The following is a 14,481-nucleotide window of genomic DNA, read 5'->3' on the forward strand; positions in this document are numbered from 1 at the left end:
ACTGCTCATCAGGTACTTTACGGTGTCATTTTAGATCTTACTAATTTCTTGCTTCATTTATTCTCACTGCATATTATTATACACTTTTGCTTTAATGCACATATATTTCCCCTAACTTATGGATGCATGTACATATGCCTTATCTCATGGGATCTGGTCTATATCTAGGTTTTGTTAAGAAGTGTGTCACTCGAAATGGAGTTAAGGAGCTCTATGAAGTAGAAAAGGTCTCATCCGAGTAATGAACCTAAAGGGTTGACGTTCCATGTCTGACGTCTCTGAACACAGTCTGAGTTGAAGCATGCTGAGGTGCTACTCATTGCATTGATTACGTTGCGATCAGCAGATGTAGTATCACTGGGTATAAATTAAGAGAAACATGCAGGAAATTGAGCCCCACCCTAGAGGTTCCAGGACTGGAAGATGTATGTAGAGAAAGGGAAAGGTTCCTGCTGTCTTAGGGTTAAAGAAGGCAATAAATAGATATAGCTATAACCAAATTATTTGGCAATTGGGTCAACTTTGAAAACCCATTGTTAGGATTTGCTGTATCATATAAAACCACACCATAATCTATGTCCTTTTATGCTATTTATAGATAGCTGCATCTTATAAAGTAATGCCACCAGTTGCTTCTGTTCTCCCTGGTCTAAGATTTTTGGAGACAATATTTCAAAGAACAAGTTATTATTAGAAATGTATTAAGAATTTGATCCCACTGTTAAAATTCAATCTGATTACCAATTTGAAGGCTTAAATGCTTAGATTGAAGGAACATATACTCAGCTTATGGTCTATGCATCTCTTATCCTATAGTCTTGTCAATATTTCCATTTTAGAAATTAAAAAAGAAAGGAATGGAAATTGGCCATCAAGAGCAGTGGATTTGTAGTGGCAAAAGTAAAATAAAATATAAAATTTAACTGGGGATTGATAGTTTATACATTTGACAATAAATACAGTTGTAGAGTACATGTGTAAAAATATCTTAGTTTCAGGGCAGGTATAGATAGCATAATGCAAAGAGACTCTCATGCCTGAGGCTCTAAAGTCCCAAGTTCAATCCCCTGCACTACCATCAGTCGGAGTTTAGCAGTGCTCTGGTTTTAAAAAAAAGAAAGAAAGAAAAAGAAGAAAAATATTTTAGTTTTCTGCAAAAACTAACCCACTGCCTAGGTCCTCCTCCAAAATCATGCACCAAGACCTGAAACCCCCCTCACCCCCAACAGTAGTAGTGTAATAAATTAGCTATTTATATTTTGCCACCAGAGTTATCATTGGGGCTTGGGGTCTCTAGGAGTACTCCATTCCTGGTAGCCATTTTTTTCTTTCTAATAATTAAGATTTATGCATAAACACAAAATAACCTTAATGCCCAGTATATTTAACTCACTTTTCTTATCACCACCAAAATTATTACCCAGATCTTTGAGAATGAGAGTATGCTCAAACAAGTGTGCTACTGTGCAGCCCTTGTTTAACTTTGTGAAAGACAAAGAGGAAGCAAAAGTAGGAGGCTGATTCATATTCGCTTGTCATAGACTAATATTGATAGTCTTGTGAAATGCTGGAAACCTTTATTTACTTCCTTTCATGAATACTACAGATTTGCTCCTACAGAGAAAAATATTTGCAAGGAAAAAGAACTGAGAACAGGAAAAGTAGGCATCCTACAATAAATAAAAATACAATACCAGATGTGGTAGGCAAAGATAAGTTGTCCCAGAGCAGGTTACCTACCACCCAAGTATGAAGGGAAAAATAAGTTTTATGTATTTGTTTGTGATAGAGAGACATAGACAGGTGGATAAGATAGTCCAACCAGGCCCAAGAGGGGGCACACCTGGTTAAGTGCTCATGTTACAGTGCATGAGGACATAGGTTCAAGCCCCTGGTCCCCATCTGCAGGAGAAAAGCTTCACAACTGGTGAAGCTATGCTGCAGGTCTCTCTCTTTCTCCCTCCCTCTCTATCTTTCCCCCTACCCTGTCAATTTCTCTCTGTCTCTATCTAGTAAATAAATAAATAGTCCAACCAGGCTATAGTTACTGCTCAGCTTTGGTTTATGATGGTGGTGCTGGGGTTTGAACATGTGACCTCAGAACCTCAGACATGAAATCATTACAATAAACATTATTCTGGGGAGTTGGGCGGTAGCATAGCTGGTTAAGCACAGGTTGTGAAAAGCACAAGGACCAACGTAAGGATTCCAATTTGAGCTTCTGGCTCCCCACCTGTAGGGGAGTCGCTTCACAAATGGTGAAGCAGGTCTGCAGCTGTCAATCTTTCTCTCCCCCTCTCTGTCTTACCCTCCTCTCACCATTTCTCTCTGTCCTATCCAAAGGCGACATCGATAACAACAATAATAACCACAACAATAAAACAAGGGCAACAAAAGGAGATAAATAAATAAATATTTAAAGAAACACTATTCTGTTTTTCTGACCCTTTATACTCTTTTCTTAGTATATTTTTCTTAAAATTTTAGATGTCTATTTAAAGAATATTAAAAACTGAGGAAAGAAACTTCTAAAATTTATTTTAAAAGATGCTATATAGCCTAATTTTTTTCCTCAATGTCTTTTCCTACTTTGACATATCTGAAATTATCTTGTGTTAATGAACTTTAATTCTGTAGAGGAAAAGTGTTTCATTGTCTGATCTCTCAGACTTTGGTAAGTCTTCCAAGTATATTATTTCAGGATCCCTTATGCTTATTTTTTGTAACATCTTTCATGATTATATGACTAGGATTAAAAATAACTGTTTCTTGGGGCAAGGCAGTGGCAAACCTGGTTGAGCACACATGATACAATATGCAAGGACCCAGGTTCGAGCCCTCAGTCCCCACCTGAGGGGGAAAGCTTTGAGAGTGGTGAAGCAATGCTGTAGGTGTTTCTCTATCTTCCTCTTCTCTCTTAATTACTGATAGTCTCTATCCTATCAATAAAGATAATGAAAAAAAATTTAAAAAATAGTAACTGTTTCTTGTTTTCTCTGTTTTTATAATGTGAGGTGCATGATTATGTAACTGGGTCAAAATTGTGAATACTCTTTCTTGTACTGTCCATTTCATTCTAGTTCTTTCATTAGTGATTCATTTTGTGTGAATGACTAAATAAATATGTTGCATTTAAATTGAGCTATGAAATCTTAAAATTCAATATAAAGGAGAAAATGGACATGCCTGAAATAGTTCAGTCTTGTCTGCAGTTCTCTTGCTAATACCTTCTTAAATCCTTCCTACTATTGATTCCTTAATCAATCAAATTAAATACATCAGGCAGGCATAATCCAAGCACCTTTCAACATTCTCCACATTTATCTTCTGAGTTTCAACACACACACACAAACATACACAATCAAACTGCCTTAAGTTACCATATTTGACCCTCCTAGAATGGATGTCTACTTGCCTCTCAGGCTCTATATAATGAATCAACCCAACTCTAATTATCTTAGATATTTTTGGATGCACAAAGTCTTCTTATTTAAAGCTTATTATTTTGGTGTCTCTTTTCCCTCTGCCTGAAATTCATCCTGAAATTTATCTTTATTTATTTATTTTTTTCCCAGAGTACTGCTCAGTTCGGACTTATGGGGTAACCAGGAATTGAACCTGGAATTTTGCTGCTTCCTTCATAAAGATCATTTTTGCATAACCATTATGTTATTTCTCCAGCCCATTTGAAAATATTTCTAAATGCATGTGCTATACTCTTATATGTTTTTTAATGGTTTACAGGAGTAAGGATGAGAGACAGGGAGAGACAGGGGATAGACACTGCCTTTCTGTACCACTGTTCTATAGCTTCACCCAACAGGGGACTCCATGTGGTTTTGGGGGGCTCAGTCCCAATGCTTTCTTTGTTCATGATACAATGTGTGCTCTACAGAGTGAACCAGCTAGGTGCGTCAAGTGCTGCAGCTTTTAAAGAGTCAGTTCTGACATCATCTCAGAGATGATCATCTGAATCTCTGAGTTACAAAAACCCCATGTTTACCTTCTGTTGGTATGCTTCTAGTTCTGCTTCTGGGATCCCTTCTGTTAGGTTGCTTGACGTTGTGGTCTATTTACATGGCCATTCTGTTACATTGGTTTGGTCTCACTTCCCCTGCCTCAGGGAGATTTTGGTTTAGTTCTTGCTAGTTCACACTTCTTCCTTCTCCCCGCCCCCTATCCTACGTGTATTTCCTTTGTTCCTGACTCTTCCGCCGAAGAAAAGAGAGAGAAGGAGAAGATTGTTATTAGAGATAGCTTAGATTGTGCTGTGTTCCACGTCAATAAAGAAATACTGGTCTCCACCCAGCCATGAGTCCCTGGTCGTCTGTCTCCCACCCGTGAAACTAGCCCGGCATACTGGTGCCTGAACAGGGACTGACAATCATCCCATTACACCTATTTCCCTTTTGCTTACCACTTACAATATAGATTAAAATGGCCTGTTTGTAATGGATTTCTTTTCTTTTTAAGTTTTTTTAAATACCTTTTATTTGTTTGTTATTGGATCCAGACAGAGAGTAGTTGAGAGTGGAGGGGGAAGTAGAGAGGGAAGGGGAAAGAGACACCTGCAGCCCTGTTTCACCACTTGTGAAGCTTCCCCCCTGCACATGGAGGCCAGGGGCTTGAACTTGGGTCCTTGTGTACTGTAGTGTGTGTGTGCTCAATCAGGTGCACCAACATCTGGTTCCTGTAACAGCCCCTATGGTGGGGCCAGCTGATGGCACTCCTGGTTGAGCACACATGTTAAAATGCTCAGGAACCCTGGTTCAGTCCCCTGGTCCCCACCTGCAGGGAGAAAGCTTGCATTGGTGAGGCTGAACTGCAAGTGTCTCTCTGTCTCCCACCCTGTCTCCACCTACCCTCTAGACTTCTGTCTCTGTCTATCCAATAAATAAAGATAATTACAAATAATAAAAATGACTCTATATTATTCATTTTTGCCTTGAAACACTGTAATTCAGTGTTTGATGTTGGACAAATATTAACATGAAAGAATGATAACAAGTAATCATTAAATATGAATTTGCCCTTTTAAAAGGAGAGATTTTTGGAATTACAGGTAATCTCAAGTTTCCCAAAGATACTTTTTCAGAGAATTTCCTCATTTTCTTTTCTTCATCTTTTTATTTATTTATTTATTTTTAACCTCCAGGGTTATTTCTGGGGCTTGGTGCCTGCACTATGAATCCACTGCTCTTGGAAGCTATTTTTTCCCCTTTTGTTGCCCTTGTTTTTTTATCACTGTTGTTATTGTTGTTGTTGTTATTGCTGCCATAGTTGTTGGATAGGACAGAGAAATTGAGAGAGGAGGGGAAGACAGAGAGCAAGAGAGAAAGATAGACACCTGCAGACCTGCTTCACTGCTTATGAAGTGACACCCCTGCAGGTGGGGGGCCAGGGGCTTGAAGGGGGCTTGAACCTGGTTCCTTAGGCCAGGTCCTTGTGCTTTACCCTATGTGTGCTTAATCTGCTGTGCTACTGCCCACCCCCCCCCATTTTCTTATAATGTAATTAAAACATTGCACTTGCAAGCTGTGTTTTTTATTGAGAAGAATTTTACTTTGTTATTAAGATGCTTAATAACTTGTTTTAGGAGTTTACAGTGTTGTACATTTAAAAATTCTTGTTATATGATATGAAACATGAAAGAGATGACATTAAGAAGTTCGGGGTAGGGGCAGGCAGTGGTGCACCTGGTTGAGTGTACACTTTTCAGTGCATAGAGATTCAGATTTAAGTCCTCTGTCCCCACCTCATGAGAAAGCTTCATGAGTGGTGAAACAATGCTGCAGTGCCTCCTTCTCTCCCCATCTTCTCCCCCTCCCTCTCTCTCTCCCTTTTCCCTCCTTTCTGTCTATCCAATAAATAAAAATTAGCTTAAAATGTTCATCAGGTAAACAAATAGTTTCAATAATACAAATTATTTGGAAGAACAAATTTTAGGTAGCAAGTTAAGAGCAAAAAAAGTAATTAGCTGAGAAGAAGCATATTTTTAAAAAGGAATTAATTTTGAGCACTCTACACACTGAAATTACACATTGTTCACAGAAGTTTTCTATCCTGCAAGCTTTAGATCAAATAGCCTAATTGTATTTTTAAGTTCTGGGAGGATCAAAGTCTTTTAAAAAAGATTTCCACTTACTGGAGACATTCTATTAAATTGGGAACTTAATGCCATAGAACAAAGTTTGCCTTCAAATTCCTACTTTGTGACTGTCCATATTTTGCCTATTCTATATAAATTGAAGTAGACATTGTTTCCAATTTCACCTAAACAAAATCATCGTTTTAGTATCCAAGTGATAACTTGCCTGATTATACTCTCCTGAACAGAGTAGTAAGGGGCTCAGGATATTCAACAATAATAGTTGACAACTCAAAATTGAAGATTACATCCTTTGATTTCTTATATTCTTCAAGTATTTTCTCAGCTTCCACATCCTTTCTTTTTTTTTCATTGTATGCCATCTTGCTGCTAATGCCATCTTTTTGTTCTTTTCATTACTTCCTGCCTATTGTCTTTTTTCCATTTCCCTTCTCTCTTGGGTAACAATGAGAACACTATGCTTTCTGTACATTTTGCATGCGAAACATCACATCATTTTATTCCAATAGCAAATTTACCCCACTACTGGCAAAACTAGGCTGAGTTGGGTTTTCTCTTATTTTAATGGAAAAGCATATTGGAATATCAATTCATATAAATCATTGATATGATTGATTTCTTATTTTTTATTTATAAATTTATTATTTATTATGTACTCTATGCTAGTATAAGTAGGGTGATCCATTAAAAAGTCAATAGAAAAAGCAAGGAGAGGCAGCATTTTATGTAAACATGCCCTTCGTGACTAGAGTAAGGAGAACCAACTAAGAACTCAAAAACAATCAATAAAAATAATTTTCACTTCTCTTTGAATATTCTGTGCATTGTACTCCTCATTTTTAATAGAAATTGCTTTTGTGTGGTTTTAGTCAGTTTTATCTGATTTTGTGCAATCTGCTGCTTGCTGATTTAATTCTGTCCCTTTCACAGCATCTCCACTGTTTCCCAGTTCTCTGCTTTAGGTTCATTTCATTATTACTCCACATTTATAAGCCTTTTTCTGGTGAAGACAGAGATTATACAGCCATTCTTATGCAGATGCCACTCAGATGTATTTGAAGATTAGTCCTAATTGTTACCCTACATTTTTGTATCGGTTTCTTATGAAGACATACAGACTAGAATATCCAATTAAAATGTATCAAGCTGAACCACTAAGGATAAACCCAGGCAGGAATTTGAGTGGACTTGATATTCACCTTCTGATGTGTATTTTTTCATAATTAGGTGTCAACAATCTGAAAATTCTACTCTGTAAAACTTTCAACCTGCTTATCTGTAGATTATCAGAGACCCCTGATATTTAAATAAATATCCCAGCAGTTTTCAAGGTAAATTTTATTGCTATACATACATAAGATATATTATATCATAACATAATTAAACAGGGTTAGAGAGATACTATAATAGTCATAAAAAAGATTTTTATGCCTTATACTCTGCCATCCTAAGACAGTCCTTAACCCCACTATAAATCAGAGCCAAGTGGTGCTTTGGTAAAACATAAATAAAAATAAATAAATAAACATATAAAGCAAAATAAGAAAATTGTAATTCTGATATATCAAAATTGTCATAACCGTATATTGGCTTACTTATGTAAATCCATATTTCTGAATTTACTGTTACAGATCAAATTGATGTTAAGATCTCACGTCTTAATGAAAAGTACTTTGCATAGGATTTTCTAAACTATTGACACCTGCATCACTGGTTAATCACTTGCAAAGCATTCTTCCTGCATATGAGGCCTGGGGTCTCCAAGCTAGGTCCTTGTGTATTGTAACTTATGTTGAAAGAGGAATCCTACCACCTGGCCCCTGAACATGTTTTTATTATGTACAAACTTACCTTGGGTTAAAATTTTATAAAATTTCATGGGATCAGAATAGTTCCCAGAGGCCAGGCAGTGATGCAACTGGTAAAGTGCACAAGTTACCATGTGAAGGAGATTTGTGTCTCTGGTCTTTTACCTGTAAGGGAGAAGCATAAAAGTGGTGAAGCAGGATGCAGGTGTCTTTCTCCCACTCTCGTACTTCCCCCTTACTTCCCTTTGTCTCTATCACAAAGAGAGAAAAAGAGAGAGAGAGGTTAAAATTGACTCTGGGAATGGTTAGATTGTCCTACAGGCGCAGAGCACTAGCAAAAACTCTGTTGCCAAGAAAAAGTAAAAGAAGAAATGAAAGGGAAATTGTTTTTAGTTCCACTTCATATCTAGAAATGCCACAATGTATTTCCATATTCAATTTGTTTGTTTTTTTCTTTTGTCATGAGAGTTATTGTGTCATGAGAATTATTGCTGGGGCTTCTTGCCTGCATAAAGAATCCACCTTTCCAGGGGGCCACTTTTGGGTTTTTTTGTTTGTTTTTATTTGATAGGACAGAAAGAAATTGAGAGGGGGGAGAGAGAGATCGAGAGGAAGAGAGACAGAACCTACAGTTCTTACTTCACTGCTTGTGAAGCTTTCATCTTGCAGGTATGGAGTAGGGGCTTGAACCAGGGTCCTTGAGCATAGAAGCCTGTATGCCTGACCAGGTACACCATTACCCATACCCCTCAATTTCCACTTACGACTAGAAGTTCTCCATCTTTCGATATCAACACTTCTCCATTGTTGGTCATATTTTCCTGAATAACATTTATTTTCCTGGCTTATTGGACCTACTCATAAATCTTTTAAAAAGCCTCTCTCTGGTCATCTATCTTCCATGGCCTGAACCTTTCTGACTTGGTACATTTTGCAATATTTGAGCTGTTCATACCTTCTCATCGTTACTTAGTTGTACCTCCTTAGAAATTCTAATTTCTTTAAGTACAAGTTAGAGTTTCTATGAGCTATAGAAACTCACACAATTAAAATTTAAATCACTGGCAGCTTTACCTAACACTTCTTGTGTAGTACAAAAAATTTTTTTTTCTTTTGTGGTGATTGCTTGTCAAGCTATTCTCAGAGAGAAGCTAAAACTATAATGTGTTATTCCCCCTTTCTGGCTACTGAGCAAATTGATGTTTCTAGAATCTGCATCACCTTCCATTTTTCATTTATTTTAAATGAAGAAATGATGCTTTGCAAGACTATTCTTGTAATAGACTTACAGTTAAACATCTCTTCTCAAATCTCCTTGTCATATATGTCAGCATATTATTTTTATATCAGTCATTTATTTCTCTGATATTGTCTTGAATAAGAACATAACTTTGAGGTTCTATGAATCTCACAGTAGCTTTTGAACATGATACTAAAGTCCCACAGATACTATTTTAGGCCTGTCAGAGACTATGGGAGATAAATTTTAATTTTCTAAATTTATAAGTGAAAGAAGTAGCATCCATACCCAGATACATTAGGTTTGAGCAAGTATAAATACCAAACTAATTGAAGAAATACCAACCACAAGATATGTGTAGTTCATTTTCATGATAACCTCAAGATAATAAATACATGACCTTTGCCAGATTGTCCATCATCCTTGGAGTTGCAAATAATAAAACTAGTTGTTTATATAGATATTTGCATTTTGTCATAGAATGAGAACACTAACCAAAAGGTAGAAGTTTGAATTTCCACTAAATAAAAAAAAAAAAAATCAGAAGATAAAAACCAAAAAAAAAAGTAAATTTGTTGTAGCTCTCACTACTTTTTTTTTAAATTTTTTTTATTTAAGAAAGGATTAATTAACAAAACCATAGGGTAGGAGGGGTACAACTCCACACAATTCCCACCGCCCAATCTCCATATCCCACCCCCTCCCCTGATAGCTTTCCCATTCTCTATCCCTCTGGGAGCATGGACCCAGGGTCATTGAGGGTTGCAGAAGGTAGAAGGTCTGGCTTCTGTAATTGCTTCCCCGCTGAACATGGGCGTTGACTGGTCGGTCCATACTCCCAGTCTGCCTCTCTCTTTCCCTAGTAGGGTGGGTCTCTGGGGAAGCTGAGCTCCAGGACACATTGGTGGGGTCTTCAATCCAGGGAAGCCTGGCTAGCATCCTGATGGCATCTGGAACCTGGTGACTGAAAAGAGAGTTAACATAGAAGCCAAACAAATTGTTGAGCAATCATGGACCCAAAGCTTGGAATAGTGGAGAGGAAGTGTTAGGGAGGGTACTCACTGCAAACTCTAGTATACTTCTGCTTTCTTACTTTGGTGCCATACTCCAAACTCAGTCAATTTCTGCTTTATGTTTCTACTTCTTTTTTTTTTTTTACATGCATAACATTTCCCAGATTCCCATTTAACAATACAACCCCCACTATTTCATTCATCATTTTTCATGGACCTGTATTCTCCCCACCCACCCACCCACACCCAAGTCTTTTACTTTGGTATAATACTCCACTACTTTTATAGCTCTCACTACTTTAATTTTATACTTATTTTGATCCAGTCATATTTATTGAATAACAAATATATCTCGGATTCATTTCTAGGAAATGGAGATGCTTCAGTTTACAAAAATGAGTCCCTAGGAGTCTAGCGGTAGTGCAGCACGTTAAGCGCACGTGGTGTGAAGCTCAAGGCCCAGCATAAAGATCCTGGTTTGAGCCTCTGGCTCCCCACCTGCAGGGGAGTCACTTCACAAGTGGTGAAGCAGGTCTGCAGGTGTCTGTCTTTCTCATCCCCCTGTCTTCCGCTCCTCTCTCCATTTCTCTCTGTCCTATCCAACAACAACAATAACTATAAGAACAATAAAACAAAGGCAACAAAAGGAAATAAATAAATATAAAAAAAGGAGTCCCTTCTCTCATGAAGCTGTCATTACAATAGGGAAAGGAGACAATAGACAATGATACATATCACACACACACACACACACACACACAGTGATATAACTGAACATATGCACACAGTTGTATATATGTGTGTATAAAGATGATATTTGAAAACCAAATGTTTAGATAGATTTGTTGGGATTGGACGTTTACTGAGACAATTTGAACAGAAAATATATTCTATTTGGAAAATAACAAATGGGAAAGCTTTAGTGCTGTAGTATCTCCTCTCTCCTTCTCAACATCCCCCTTGTCTCCACACTCCTCTCCTTCTTATTTATCCAGAGCACAGCTCAGCTCTTGTTTGATGCTGCTGGGGAGTAGAACTTTTCCCTTTGGTGTCTCAGGCATAAAAGTCTTTTTGGATAACCATTGTATTAAAGTGAAGCCACATTCGCATTAGCAGTAGCTGCAGCAGCAAGTATATTAGCAGAAATGCTAGGCATAGACTTTTTTTTTCTGTTTATATTGCTTCATGACATATTGTTCTGAAAATGTGTAATTCATTTAACAATATTCACAATTTCTTCATGCAGACTGAACTCATTATATTTACTTTACTTTATTGATTTAATAATGATTGGCAAGATTATAGGATAAGAGAGGCATACTCCCATACAGTTTCCACCACCGAAGTTCTATGTCTCATCCCCTGCATCTTTATCCCTCTGGGAGTATGGACCAAAGATCTTTATGGGGTGTAGAAGGTGGGAGGTCTAGCTTTTACAATTACTTTTCTGGGCATGGGCGTTGGCAGGTCGACCCATACTCCCAGCCTACTTCTCTCTTTTCCTAATAGGATGGGGGTCTAGGGAAGTGAGGTTCCAGGACACATTGGTAAGGTCCTCTGCCCAGGGAAGTCAAGTTGTCATCAATATATCAACTGCAAATTGGTGGCTGAAAAGCATTAAGATATAAAGCAGAACAAATTGTTTAAAACCTAAAGTTAAGAATATACCAGTGGATATTTGGGGTCTGTATTTTGGAAAAAGCTAGGAAATCTATTTTAGGTATACTCCAAGGGGCCCATGACTTTATTAATTTTTGCCTGAGCCTAACAGCTTACCTGCATGTAAACTAAAGGGATTGTCTGAGGAGATGGTGTCAGAGTTGGAAATAGGACTAGAATGCTGGATCAGGGCAGAGAGTAGCTCCCAAATATGAGAAAAGTATATAAATACCATTAACTGTAGACCCCATCAATCTGACCTGGGGCCCATATCTATTCATATTCAGCACAGGAGCCTGTGTAACCTCTGTGTCCTTGTAAATCTGAGCTTGCATTCTATTATCATCAGTAGGAGCATTCTAGGCTGCATTCACTTCAGGACCCGTCTTCCTTGAGACACCGAGTATGTTGACCCATTCTCCCTTTTATAGGTTACCATTATAGTTCTATATTGAGGACAAGGTCCTGTAGAGGGCCACAAGAGGGCATATATTGTCCCTGATGGAAGTAACCAGTGGTGGTGTAGAGAGGGATGTTAGAGGTCTAAGCCTATCATATCTATGTGGGAATCCCAGGATTCCCTGACTAGGGTCCTAGATGATAGGGAGGCCTGGTGGTGACCAAAAGACCATCATTAAAGTCTTCCAGTTTCTTGCCCTTATCCAGCTTTTGTAATCCTTACTTTATATCTGGCACAGTTGGACTTAGAATGATTGAGGGAAGTGAAATAGGAAGTAGGTGAGGAAGGTATCTAGATCTAAGTAGTAACTATTTGATTAAGTACTTTTGGTTGTCTTTTTTTTTTTTTTTTGGTCTTTCAACCTGCTTAATGCACTTATTGAGTCACTGTAGACTATTGTGCATTTTTACTTTAAGGTATATATTTCCCCTAACTTATGGATACATGTGTACATACATACACCTTATTGCATAGTCTCTGGTCTATATCTGGGTTCTGTAGCTTTGTTAGGTAGCATGCCACCCAAAATGGAATATGAACTAGGGAAGGTCTCATCAGAACAATGGAGCTGAAAGGTTGAAATCCTAGGCCTGGCATCTCTGGATACAAACCAAAGAGAAACACGCTGAGGTGGCACTGGTTGCATTGATTTGGTTGAGATCAGCAGATGCCATATCAAACAGTATTCAAACATAAAGCAGTAAAATTGTTTTAAAAAAATAGCCAACTATCTCTCTTCAAAAATATATAGTAGAACTATGAATAAAACAAAATATTGCTAAGTCATAATCCTGATGAAGATACTAAACATTAAGTAAACTCAATAATATGAATGTATGCTACATAGTTGAAAGCAGCATGTTGACATCTCTTTAGTAAGATGTACTATCAGCTTTATTTTTATTTATACATATTTTTATTTTCTTCAAAGGTGCTTAATTTATTTTTAGTTTTCAATGTGGCTTGCAAACTTGAATTTATAGTCACTTTTACTATCAGTTGCTTACAAATTAGTACATTCTCATAACTCCTGGTGATAGGTGTCTGCACATCTTCCCCACTACCACCTCAGAGTCTTTCGCTTTGCTTAAATAGACCCCATGCAAGTCCCCTAGAGTGGATTATAGATAGTAAATACTTCCTCTTTTCCTCCCTCTATTTTTTTTAAATATCTTTATTCATTGGCTAAAGACAGCCAGTACCTGAGAGGGAGGGGAGAGATAGAGAAAGAGAGAGAAAGAGATACACTTGCAACATTACTTCACCACTTGCAAATCTTCCTTCCTGCAGGTGGGGACTGGGGGCTCAAATCCAGGTTCTTGCGCATTGTGACATGTGTGCTTAAAGAGGTGCACTTGTCTGTCTGTCTGTCTATCTATCCCTCCATCCCACCCACCCCCCATACAGATCAATTATGTAAGATATGGAGGTTTTAGCATTTTTATATTAATCAACAAAAAGTCACATGGCAAATATTCATAAATAGTGTGAGCCTTTACAAACTTTCTGTAGTTTAAATCCAGTCATGTATACTTTTAGGTGGAAAATAGTGGATAAAAATGGAACAGTAGATATAAAATAGTTGCAAAATGTTCAGTACTAAATGGAAAAAAGAAAGATGGTCATTCACATTGAAAAATATGTTATTTACTATTTTATCCATATTACAAATGACATAGTTTTACTGTTTAAAATATAGAAGCCATCTTGCTTAATGTATTTGAATGCAGCTAGATGATAGAGTAAGTAGTCAAAGTACAGTGATTTTTTTTTCCAGTTTGGGGATTATGCATATTAGTAGACTAGAAGGTTTTTTAAATGGAGTTTTATAGTAATGAACTTGTGTATTTGTCAGTATAACATGTAAATAGATATAATCCTCTACCACTCATATGGGTATTCATTTTAAAAGATATTGCAGTGCATGTTTTCACATGATTGTTTTGGTCCTAGAAATATGCCAAATAGCATATATAAAATTGTATGAACAAATGTACTTTGGTACTGTTGTCAATTGCAGTGTGACATGTTTCAATATCATCGCTATACTTTGTATGTCTCCAGCAGAGTGTTCATTCTTAGTTTCTCTGATGTAGTTTTGGGATGATAACTATACATCTTCTATGTATTCTTCATATCATCATAGCCAGTGTGATACTATGCAAATTAATTAAGTACATATGTACATATCT

At 37.3% G+C, this 14,481-nt stretch overlaps 1 protein-coding gene across 1 annotated transcript in view; it reads left to right on the forward strand.

The window, feature by feature from the left end:
• Positions 1 to 14,481, forward strand: part of CSMD3 (CUB and Sushi multiple domains 3) — a 1,712,448-nt gene that overhangs the window by 685,330 nt on the left and 1,012,637 nt on the right. The gene's annotated exons all lie outside the window — the stretch shown is intronic.

This window comes from Erinaceus europaeus, chromosome 1 (assembly GCF_950295315.1).
Source record: "Erinaceus europaeus chromosome 1, mEriEur2.1, whole genome shotgun sequence".
Classification (NCBI taxonomy): Eukaryota; Metazoa; Chordata; class Mammalia; order Eulipotyphla; family Erinaceidae; genus Erinaceus; species Erinaceus europaeus.